The sequence below is a fragment of the Ahaetulla prasina genome, chromosome 1 (assembly GCF_028640845.1).
Source record: "Ahaetulla prasina isolate Xishuangbanna chromosome 1, ASM2864084v1, whole genome shotgun sequence".
NCBI lineage: Eukaryota > Metazoa > Chordata > Lepidosauria > Squamata > Colubridae > Ahaetulla > Ahaetulla prasina.
This window is the reverse complement of record NC_080539.1, coordinates 148,730,694-148,743,784: the sequence shown is the minus strand read 5'-3', so window position 1 is coordinate 148,743,784 and position 13,091 is coordinate 148,730,694. Positions and strand designations below refer to the sequence as shown.

At 41.0% G+C, this 13,091-nt stretch overlaps 1 protein-coding gene across 4 annotated transcripts in view; it reads left to right on the top strand.

Annotated features, from left to right (window-relative positions):
* Nucleotides 1-13,091, top strand: part of MYT1L (myelin transcription factor 1 like) — a 119,677-nt gene that overhangs the window by 23,139 nt on the left and 83,447 nt on the right. The gene's annotated exons all lie outside the window — the stretch shown is intronic.

Genomic DNA, 13,091 nt, shown 5'->3' with positions numbered 1-13,091 from the left:
ACCATTAGCACTGTGTTCTCTTAATAATAACCTGAGACTACTGTCTTAGAAATAGCTCTTGACTCAACTCTTGGATCAGCTTTCAGAGTGAATAGTTTAGTGATGAGGTGTCCCAAACATCCCTGCAGAGATGTGTGACTATGCTGATGTCTATAGTTATCCATTCCAGGACAATAACCAAAGGTATGTGGAAGTAAATGATTACATATGGACATACCTATATTCATTATTTATGTAGACAACTGTTTGCTGCGGTTGTCTTCTGTAAAGCAATTATTTGCTTCTCATAAGTATACATTCACATGTCTGCAGGTACACTTGGCTTTGCAATATGAAACTTCCCTTTGGAAAATTTGAACAGATAGCTTTGTTTAGAGAAGAGACAAATTAAATATACTTTGGTTCTTTGAGACTTGGATGTTGTGTACTTTAGCTAACTTAAAAAATGATGAAGATTGATATACGTAGAAACCCTATTTTAAAACTTTTATGTATGCACTCAGTGACAAATAAAGAGACATTCATTAGTTGTTAAACTAATATATTGCCACTGCAATTAAGCCAGGGATTTTTAAAAAATGTTTTCATGTTATTATGGATTCTAAAGGTAACTGGTGTTTTCAAACTGTGCAAACACTAGTTTCTGACTGTTTAACTTAAGAAACCCTACAATAACGAGATCATGAGATAATGCCATGAAAATTAACATACATGCAAAAATTAATGAGCTATCTAAAAAATATTTTGTTCCCATTTCCAGGGAACACGTTTTTGATTGGGTAGATTCACCTTTCTAACCAATAAAAATATAAGAAAAGTTTCAGCACTCCTCAGTCGGATTCCTCTTAGGAGCCAGGTATGAAAGTTGTCTGATTTTTGTTTTTGTAGAATTATATTAGGCAAAAACTAGAAAAAAACACAAAGATGCTTTATTAGAATAAAAGCAAAAGTCATCCACTTCCTTTTCCAAATTCTGAAAAAAAGAGGATAATGAAGCTTTTTGCCAAATAACAAGAACGGGATATTTTATATTCTGTTAATTTACAGTGTATGAAAAGGAGGGACGTCTTTAATCGTTTATCAAAGGTCAACTATACACATAGGATAATACAGCTTTTTTTCAATAATTTGGGGTTATGCATTCTTAGCTATAGTATAATGCCAATCAATTGCAATGAAGTTTACTTCTGAGCAGACATGCATGTGATTACACTGGGTAGGAAAGTGCAGTGCTAACAGTCATTTGTATACAGATAAACTTAACTATGTTAGGCATCTGGTCCCAAGTCCTTCTATGCTTGATTCTCTTGATACTCATGAATTCAGTATAAAGGCATGTTTTTTTTTAAAAAAAATCTATAAATGAATGCCACACCTGAGGACTTCCAGAGAGCAGAAACCTGTCTAAGGCATTCTCAACTGTACCTGTGTACAAAACCTCTTTTAGATGTACATGTGGAACATCAAGGACTTGGAAAAATTTGGGGTAAATTAGCTGAAATATTATCTGTTTTTCTTCTATGGGCAAATAAATGCCTGCCTGGGGCTATAGCTGAAAAGAAATCCATGTTATCAAATACAATACTAGAATCAAAATTTTAAATTACAGAGATTTTATGTAATAAAGTTGTCACTAAGATATAATGGAATATCTTACTTTTACTAATTCACCACCACACAGTGAAATGAATCAATAACAAAAAAATCATTTATGCATAGATGATTTCTACTAGAAACAGGAAGTAGAACACATACTCATTGAATAGTGATTAGTGATTGTATTAGTGTTAACCGATAATAAATAGGGCTCTGAAAAATGAGAGAAGTTCTTTAAGAAAAAGAGCTTCATTTAGTAATAATTACTAATAGTAATAATAGTTTTTCCTTACTGTGTTTTATGCAGTAAGTTTATGCAGATACAGACAGAACACATTGGATAAAATGATATTCCAAAAAAGGACAAACGACTAAAGTACAAACTTCCTTTTCTTTAACTCAAGGTTTGGGAAGGTTTTAATAATTTTATATAAGATACAAATAAGCTCATGAGAAATACAGTTAGGTACGTTAAGAGCCACGGTGGCACAGTGGTTAGAGTGCAGTACTGCAGGCTACTTCTGCTGATCACTGGCTGCCAGCAGTTTGGCAGTTCATATCTCACCAGGCTCAAGGTTGATTCAGCCTTTCATCCTTCTGAGGTTGGTAAAATGAGGACCCAGATTGCTGGGGGCAATATGCTGATTCTGTAAACCGCTTAGAGAGGGCTGTAAAGCACTGGGAAGCAGTATATAAATCTAAGTGCTATTATAATTTGTTTTGTATTTTCCCTCTAAATCTGACAGCATATGCAATTATGAGAATGCAGATTGTGGGCCTACACAGACGCATTCTACCACTGCCTGGCTATTGGTCTTAATTGTAGGTGACATAGTTTTTCATTGACCATGGCCTTTATCTCTAGCCACATTCTCTCTTAAACAGAATTCAAAACAGTATTCTAAGCTAATTATTTAAATTCATATAATATTAATAAACAGTATGAGAAGACAATAAGGAAAAGAGGGAAAGGAATGCTCCCATTTGTAAATCAGTCTTTCTTAAACCGGTATTACTCAGAAGTGTTTAACTAAAACTTTTGGGACTGGAATTAATTTCCAGCAAAGCTATAAATGCAGTGGCCGGGATTATTAGATCTGAATTAAACCGAGGCATCAAGGTTTATAACATAAATATCTTGAAATCCCTTAAGATAAATATTTTGGGTAATGTTTTAAACGTTACCGTTAGTTTGCACAAGTTTCTTCAGAGAGCACAGTAGAAGCAGAATAATGAACAAATATATACTTAAAAAGTAACAGGGTTGTTTTGCATCGGATAAGATTAGGACCAATTATTACTTTGAAAAGTGTCCTTGTGCGTGTGTGTGTATGTGTGTGTTTGCATGCTTACTGAGGCTTGCCTTTCTGATTTTCTCTGCAGCTTTTTCCTGCTGTATTAAGGCTATTGTAAAAAGGCCTCTTCAGATTTGAGCGACAGTCTTTTAGGTGCACAGAGTACAACTTTATGGAGGGTCTTCAGACATTGCAGAGAATGATTGTAGCCTAGAGCATTTATTTGGAAATTCATTCTGTGTTGTTTTTTAGGTGAAGACTCTATCTAATTTTATGAATTTTCCATCAGGGCATATGAATTTTCATATGATCTCTTAGAATTTTTTGGACAATTCCTGATGACATTGTATAGGATGAGCATTTCAAAGGAAATAAAGCCCTTATGAAAATTCCTCTTCTAATCTTTGATTAAACTATGCAAAGCATACTAAAGCAACACTCTTACAAATCTCAAAATACCAATTAAAGAGAACCAAATACTTTTTGAGGCAGATATTAGCTCAATACTGAAATAAATATTGTATTCCCCATATTTCTTTCAACATTTAAAAAAAGCCCTTTTGGTCCTGTTATATTGAGTGTACTTGATAGAATATATTCATTGTATTACATTAATAGAATAAATCGAAGAGATATATGCAATATAGAATATGACTCATATATGTATAATGGTTAAGGTATTGGATTAGAGCAGGAAGACCCAAGTTCTAGACCACCTTTAGGGATGGAATTTGCGCAACGCATTCACACACAGCCATAGACAAGGAAATAAAAATAAAAATCTATCTACCAACTTGGACCAGACCAATGTGGTATAGCCCATAATTTTTAATGAAGAGACCTTTATTCTGCAGTGGACTGGTTTGTGAACTGCTTTGTGCTGGCAAGAGAAAAATAACTAATTTTCCACTTTCTTTCGCATCTCCCCCAAAAGATAAAGTAACCTCTCCCCTATGAAATATCCTTGCTTATAAACATTGTGCAACATGGCAGCTTTGATCATTGTGTTAAAGGCTTTTCTTTATGGTGGTTATTGCTTAATAGGTATCAGTGTCCCATTTGGTTTCCAGAGCCAGACTGACAGATTTTTTTCCTCCTCCTTCTGAGAGGAGTTCACATCACATAGATGGTTCCCAAAGACTGTTTCACAAAGCTTTTCTATTATAGAAAGAAATCTCCGCTGGAGGAGCTCCAGGAACAGATGTTCTAAGGCACCATTTAGCCTTTATCATATGAAGACATTCAAGATGGCTTATGCACCAGGTATTTCACAATCCCTCAGGATTAGGAAGAATCAGGCTGATTCTTCCAGGAAAATGCTCATGATGTAAACCCTGATCCACTTATAGCATCCTATTATCAAACTATGTTAACAGAAGGGTGAATGGTTATTGAATCTGGGTTTAGATGGGGGGAGGGAAACATTTTTTTTCATATGTTCTAGATCTCAATATTTTTCAAATTCTGTTCTTTCACTAATTGTCCAAATGATGAAAAGATAAACAAGTGTTAAAACTGAACACAAGTTTAATATCAAGTTGATATGTTCAAAAAGATGGAAAATTGTTGTGCTGCCATATTTTATTCTGACATTTATTCCCTCCATTTTAACAAGGCACATCAGTAGAGGCTCTTTAATGAACCATGATACCATATTTTCTAGTGGTGTAATTTTATCTTTTCATACGAGTCATGTTAAAATGGTTATAGCCTTTATTTTCATTTTGCAAAAAGTTGTTAACAAAACAACACCATGTGTATTACTTCTGCAAAGCAGTTCATGCTTACTCTTTTTTAAAGATAATTTATACTATTATACTTTACAAGCCCTTTCCAATTAACACATTACTATATTCAAAACTGAGAACAAGGTCTCCTGATTGCTCGATGCATTTTTCTTTGTAAACTGCCTATACCGAAAAGCAAAGCAGTGATTCGTTATGTGCCATCAAGCCTATGTATGTTGACTCTTAGCAACCACAGTGATAGATTTTCTTCAGGACGATCTGTCCCCAACCTGATCCTTTTAGATCTTCCAGTGGTGCATTCACTGCCAGCGTATCTCAGTTCATCCACCTTGCTGTTGATCATCCTCTTATTCTCTTTCCTTCCACCTTTCCCAGCTTCACAGACTGCTCTAGAGAGCTAGGTCTTCCCACAATGTGTATGAAGTGTGGTATATTGAGCCTGGTCATTTGTGCTTTGAGTGTGAACTCCGGGTTCATTTGTTTGACGGCCCATTTTTCTGTTGTATATTTGAAACTGAAAGCCAGATTTTCTGATTGCTCAATCAGACACATTTTCTTCACAAACCACCTATATTTTACACTGTAGGGATGGCATTCCTAGTATACGGACATTTCATAACAATGGGAAAGTCAGGTCCCTACTTAAAACATCCATTAGGAATATATGGGAAAAAATGAAACCAACTTTCATAATGAGATAAAGTGAAAGCCTCAAAAGCTTATATCATAATCAGTATGGTAGTTTTAAGGCACAAGAAGAATTCTTTTACTATAAGACACTTTGGAAATTCTTGGGTTAGACATAATCCCTAAGCTTTCCTTCTACCTCCACTAAATCGCTGCCCAGTTTTCTTTCTTCTTCTTTTCCTAATATGGTATAGCAGGAATAAGCCATGCAACAATGCACTTATCCTTAGAGTAAGCACCTTGAAAGTGAAAGCTGACTGATTAAAATGAATACTGTGACATGTAGATAAAGCTCCAATGCATTTTCTGCCTTCAGTAGCAAGCACGCATATAGTTCAAGGAATTCATTTTCATGCGCTAGACAGAGTAGCTGTGCGAAGTGTTTAATATAGCTTGGTCAGTTACAGTAACTTTCCAGAGGATTTGTAATACATACTAAAGCCTCTAGTTATATTTTTTATATATATATATATATATATCAAAATTTCCCTACGTCTTTGAAAGCAATGATAGTTAGGACAACCTTGTAATAATGGTTATAACATGGCCTTTCTACAAAAATATCTATCTTGTCAGGTAAAGCTGAAGATGGTCCTTGATTTTTCAGACTCTAGTTTGGCTTCAGATAGTTGTAGGGAGCAGTGAAATAGTGAGTGCCGTCTGCTGGAGTTGCTGGCAAAATCAACATTTCCTTTCTGTTAGTAGAATGAAGTCTGCTTGCCTAAAAAAAGATAATAAAGTCAGTGAGACTTCTAGTAGACAACCAGCTTCCAAAAGTGCTGGTCGTTGAGGCAATACCTACCAATTATATAGTAAAACTTACTGTATTTTTCGCACTATAAGATGCACCGGACCATAAGACACACATTAGCTTTAGAAGAGGAAAAAAAGAAAAAAAAATCTGCTTCTGCCTCCCAGCATCCATCTGGCTAGCATCCTTGCAGCAAACAGCCTGGTCAGCTTCAGCACGTTATTGCAGCCCCAACACATGGCTCATCAGGGCTCCATTCTGTTGTGCCCACCACTGGTCAACTGAGCTGAGCTGCCACTGTCACTGGGGAACTCTGGAACTTTCACTGTCAAGCAGCTGATTGGTGGTTGGATCGGCCTCCCAGAATACCGCCGATCAGCTGTTCTAGGTGGTGGGGATTGCCACCGCTGCCTATTGCAGTGGCTGCCTGCGCCCTCTTAAAGATTCCCCAGACATTCTAGCCCCTCCCTTCCATAGCTGCTCTAGGAGCTCCCTAGCACTGATCTACCAGACATTTTGTATTGTAAATAAAAAGAACAGCTGCCTATTCCAGGTTCTTGGAAAGATTCGATAGGTGGCGAAAAATGCCAAATCTAGTCTAAACATCTGGCTGACCAAATTCATAGGTATAGAATACATGGTATCTGGCTCAATAACGGTAACTGTAAGAGGGATCTTGGAGTCCTAATGGACAATCACTTAAATATGAGTGATTGTTATGTGAAAGAAGATCAAAAAGAGGCCAAAAATATATGCTTTTCTACATCTTCCACATCTTTGACATTGAAAGTTCTCATTGCTAGCTCTATTGCCAATTTTCCTTCACCTTATAGATTTAAATAAACATTATTAATCATAATTGTTTTTATCTTAAAGACTCTCTATCCCTCACAGTCAGCTTATACTTTTGCCAAAGTTTGTGTTCCTTTTCTTATTTCTCATTTGAGAAGACTTTGGTTTCATGACCTTTTTATGTTTTCCTGTATTTCTGCTGGTTAGTCACACTAGCACCTTTCCTCTAGTTTAATGGAACTTCTCTTTTAGGAGTTAGAATAGAATAGAATAGAATAGAATAGAATAGAATAGAATAGAATAGAATAGAATAGAATAGAATAGAATAGAATAGAATAGAATTTTTTATTGGCCAAGTGTGATTGGACACACAAGGAATTTGTCTTGGTGCATATGCTCTCAGTGTACATAAAAGAAAAGATACGTTCATCAAGGTACAACATTTACAACACAAATGATGGTCAGTATATCAATATAAATCATAAGGATTGCCAGCAACAAGTTATAGTCATACAGTCATAAGTGGAAAGAGATTGGTGATGGGAACTATGAGAAGATTAATAGTAGTGCAGATTCAGTAAATAGTTTGACAGTGTTGAGGGAATTATTTGTTTAGCAGAGTGATGGCCTTCGGGGAAAAACTGTTCTTGTGTCTAGTTGTTCTGGTGTGCAGTGCTCTATAGCGTCGTTTTGAGGGTAGGAGTTGAAACAGTTTATGTCCAGGATGTGAGGGATCTGCAAATATTTTCACAGCCCTCTTCTTGATTCGTGCAGTATACAGGTCCTCAATGGAAGGCAGGTTGGTAGCAATTATTTTTTCTGCAGTTCTAATTATCCTCTGAAGTCTGTGTCTTTCTTGTTGGGTTGCAGAACCGAACCAGACAGTTATAGAGGTGCAAATGACAGACTCAATAATTCCTCTGTAGAACTGAATCAGCAGCTCCTTGGGCAGTTTGAGCTTACTGAGTTGGCGCAGAAAGAACATTCTTTGTTGTCCTTTTTTGATGATGTTTTTGATGTTAGCTGTCCATTTTAGATCTTGCGATATGATAGAACCTAGAAATTTGAAGGTTTCTACTGTTGATACTGTGTTGTCAAGTATTGTGAGAGGTGGAAGTATGGAAGGGTTTCTCCTAAAGTCTACCACCATTTCTACGGTTTTGAGTGTGTTCAGTTCCAGATTGTTTTGGTTGCACCACAAGGCTAGTCGTTCGACCTCTCGTCTATATGCGGATTCGTCATTGTCTCGAATGAGACCAATCACTGTTGTGTCATCTGCGAACTTCAGTAGCTTAACAGATGGATCATTGGAGATGCAGTCATTGGTATACAGAGAGAAGAGAAGTGGGGAGAGCACACAGCCTTGGGGGGGCCCTGTGCTAATTACCTATAAGAAAGGCCACACAAAAAATAATGCTTTATAATAACAAATATGTGTTTATTTTCATATTGAGAAACACTATAGTGTTTTGAAGCAGCTGAAAAAAATATTTTATTTTGTTCGTCACTGGCATTTCCCTTTTGTCTTTAATATGGGGATGGGAACCTTTTGGTATCATACAGAACTCATTGTTACCTTCTGTTTTAAAGATTCCCCAGATATTCTAGCCCCTCCCTTCCATAGCTGCTCTAGGAGCTCCCTAGCACTGATCTACCAGAAGTTTTGTATTATAAAATAAAAAGAACAGCTGCCTATTCCAGGTTCTTGGAAAGTTTCGATAGGTGGGGAAAAATGCCAAATCTAGTCTAAACATCTGGCTGACCAAATTCATAGGTATAGAATACATGGTATCTGGCTCAATAACGGTAACTGTAAGAGGGATCTTGGAGTCCTAATGGACAATCACTTAAATATGAGTGATTGTTATGTGAAAGAAGATCAAAAAGAGGCCAAAAATATATGCTTTTCTACATCTTCCACATCTTTGACATTGAAAGTTCTCATTGCTAGCTCTATTGCCAATTTTCCTTCACCTTATAGATTTAAATAAACATTATTAATCATAATAGTTTTTATCTTAAAGACTCTCTATCCCTCACAGTCAGCTTATACTTTTGCCAAAGTTTGTGTTCCTTTTCTTATTTCTCATTTGAGAAGACTTTGGTTTCATGACCTTTTATGTTTTCCTGTGTTCTGAATCTAAATGAGAGATAACTAATATATATTGTACAATATTAAATGTTACCTAAGCTTTTCATTGGCTCCTTAGCAAGTAGTAGATATACTTAAATAATCCTATAGATTTAAGGAGGCATAGAGACAAGCTACATCAATATGTCCAGTGCATTTGTAACAGTATATGGGAATGGGAGATTGGGCTCAGAGATGCTACTTAGGGAACAATCAGATAGGAGACAGCATAGTCTACAGTTGGATAGTGCAAAATATAGAATAGAATAGAATAGAATAGAATTTTATTGGCCAAGTGTGATTGGACACACAAGGAATTTGTCTTGGTGCATATGCTCTCAGTGTACATAAAAGAAAAGATACGTTCATCAAGGTACAACATTTACAACACAATTGATGATCAATATATCAATATAAATCATAAGGATTGCCAGCAACAAGTTATAGTCATACAGTCATAAGTGGAAAGAGATTGGTGATGGGAACTATGAAACGATTAATAGTAGTGCAGATTCAGTAAATAGTCTGACAGTGTTGAGGGAATTATTTGTTTAGCAGAGTGATGGCCTTCGGGAAAAAACTGTTCTTGTGTCTAGTTGTTCTGGTGTGCAGTGCTCTATAGCATCGTTTTGAGGGTAGGAGTTGAAACAGTTTATGTCCTGGATGTGAGGGATCTGTAAATATTTTCACAGCCCTCTTCTTGATTCATGCAGTATACAGGTCCTCAATGGAAGGCAGGTTGGTAGCAATTATTTTTTCTGCAGTTCTAATTATCCTCTGAAGTCTGTGTCTTTCTTGTTGGGTTGCAGAACCGAACCAGACAGTTATAGAGGTGCAAATGACAGACTCAATAATTCCTCTGTAGAACTGAATCAGCAGCTCCTTAGGCAGTTTGAGCTTCCTCAGTTGGCGCAGAAAGAACATTCTTTGTTGTCCTTTTTTGATGATGTTTTTGATGTTAGCTGTCCATTTTAGGCTCTGCGCATGCGCAAGATGGCGGCGTAACAGGGGATCGGAGCCGACGACGGGCGATTGAGGAGGGGATGGCGGCGCCCAGGTAGCCTGCCGAGCGGTCTGCGCCCCCCAGTCAGGCGTATCATCTCTCGGGCAGCCGTGGGAGGGGTCTGTGGACCTCCTCGGACTCACGGCTGCCGAGAACGAGACCGGGGAGGGCGAGCTGCGGACGGTGGTCATCTTACCATCTTCCCGGGTGCGAGGCGTGGCCGCGGCTGGTATTTGGCTGCTAGAAGGCCGCGGCTTGTTTCTTCTCCCCGTTTGGACATCTGGCGTTTTTGAATTATTTCTGGACTGTTCCGGCTCTTCCTGGTCTTCCTGGTCTTTCCAGGTCTTCACCCAGGTTTGGCTTGGGGTGAAGGGCTATGAAGGGTCCTCCTTGTGGCCCCTGCCTGAGACTTTCTGAGACTTTCTGTGGAAAGATGTGGGGAGGGGGCTGAGGTATCCTGGCCTAGTTCGGCCTGATTTGGCCTAGCTGGGCCTGCTTCTTCCCGGGACTATAATGTTACACTGTCAACTGTAACATTTCTCATCTGCATTTTGTCATCATGCACTTTACATGGCCGGTTGAGACTCTTGGGTCATGATTATTCCTGGAATTTTTGAGGAAGATGATTGGAGCCTGATTGGTGATCTACTGGGGGCCCTATTTTTGAAACATCTATTTTGAAACATCTATTGGGAAACGTCTGTGATACCGCTGACGGGGAGAGAAGTACCACCTCTTTCAGGTTATGGATTTTAGGACTGTGCGTTGGGCAGAGTAGTAATAATTTTATCATCAGACTATATCTGTCTACTATTCCATCTTTTACCAGCTCTAAGCCAGCCACCATTTGAAGATTTATCGGAGGATGGGTATCCATTTGGACTTGGCATTACACTCTGCCATCCTAGACATTATTACCTCTCGTCGGCCTCTATCTCCTATTTATGCCTTTAGTTATTATATATGCGATATTCTGCATTGGAACTCTTGCGCCTGCAGTGCCCCGCCTCGCAGGAATGGCCCTTCATTATCAAGGGCCGGCCTCAATGTGGTCTTGGGATCCACAGAGGTGGCATCGAAGAAAAAGAGCCTTTGGGGTTTTTAGATAGGGCATTTTAAGGGGTGAGAGGGCTAGGGCGGGTGTTGGGGGTAGCCCGTCGGGTGGGGAGCCAGTTCCTGCGTGTGCTCGCGGCAGTCATTTATTAGGTTCGGAGGTTATGGGGGGGAGTGTGTTCCTTCTAGTGAGGGTGGTCCTATTTGTACGGTAAGTGGGAGGGGCAGATATGGCGGAAGTGGGGGATCATATCATTTTGTGGGGGCGCGTGCTCGATGTTTACAGGCGATTGCGCGCCCCGATCCCTCTGACTTGTCCCGTTCCCCGGATGGTCAAGACCCTCAGAGCCTGGGCCTTCGGCTTATGTTATGCAACGCACAGTCCGTGGTCAATAAGGCCCCCCTAATACATGATCTTATTCAGGGGGGCGCCGCGGATCTTATAGGCGTTACGGAAACCTGGTTGGGCACTGAAGGGGGCGTGCCCCTTGTGGAAATGTGCCCACCGGGTTTCCGTGCATTCCATCAGCCGAGGGCTCAGGGTAGGGGTGGGGGTGGCGGTTGTGATTAGAGAGCCTGGAGCCGAGGAGACCACTGTACCTCAGATTGCCGGGTGTGAATCCCTCTTTGTGAGATGGGGTCATAGGTGTCAGATGGGCTTGCTGATCGCGTACCTGGCTCCTTGCTGCGTGACAGCTGCCCTGCCCGAGCTCCTGGAGGTGCTTGCTGGGGTGGCAGTAGAGACCCCCAGACTTTTAGTCATGGGGGACTTTAACTTGCCATCTTCCGGCTCGTCATCGACAGCAGCTCGGGAGTTCACGGCTTCCATGACGGCCTTGGACCTGACTCAAGTAGTTGATGGCCCTACTCACATTGGGGGTGGCACACTGGACTTGATTTTTATCTCTGGTCAGTGGTTGAAGGATCTGGACTTGAAGGAAATAGTCACTGAACCTTTGTCATGGTCAGATCACTCTCTCCTTCGCCTGGACTTTCTGACCGCCATTCAACACCGCAGGGAGACGGAGCCAATACGTTGGTTCCGTCCCAGGCGCCTGATGGACGCGGAGAGGTTAGGGACGGACCTGGGGCCATTTCCTGAGGGCCTGGCCCACGGCACGGCTGAGGAACTTGTCGCGGCTTGGGAACGGGCCGCGGCGGGGGCCTTAGACCGTGTCGTGCCTTTGCGGCCTCTGACCCGGCGCAGGTCCCAACCGGCTCCTTGGTTCTCCGAGGAGCTGAGGGGGATGAAACGCCGGAGAAGACGCCTAGAGAGTTCCTGGAGGTCTAGCCGTTCAGAGGCTGATCGGACACTAGTGGGGTCCTATAATAGGACCTACCTAGTGGCACTGAGGAAGCGGCGTTGCTCGCCTCCTCCCTCTTTGCGTCGGCAGATAACCGCCCAGCCGCCCTGTTTCGGGTGACTCGTTCCCTCCTTCACCAGGGGGAGCGGGATGACCCGTTACAGGGACGTGCTGAGGAGTTTAACGGTTATCTATACGATAAAATCGTTCAGCTTCGGGACGGTCTGGACCAAAATTGCGGTGATTCAGGTGGGATGTCTGAGGTGGTCTTGGTGACATTGTTTGGGATGAGTTTGACCCTGTGGCTCCGAGGACATGGACAGGTTGTTGGGTAGGTTGAATGCCACCACGTGTTTACTGGACCCGTGCCCTCCTGGTTGGTGCTGGCCACTCAGGAGGTGACACGAGGCTGGCTCAGGCGATTCTGGCGCTTCTTTGTGGGAGGCAGTCTTTCCGGCCGCCTTGAAAGAGGCGGTGGTGAGGCCCCTCCTCAAGAAGCCTTCCCTGGACCCGGCTGTTTTAGGTAATTATCGTCCGGTCTCCAACCTTCGCTTCGCGGCGAAGGTTGTAGAGAGTATGGTGGCATATCAGTTTCCCCTACACCTGGATGAAACTGTCTATCTAGACCCGTTCCAGTCCGGTTTCCGGCCGGTTACAGCACTGAGACAGCTTTGGTCGCGTTGGTGGATGATCTCTGGAGGGCCAGGGATAGGGTTGTTCCTCTGCCCTGG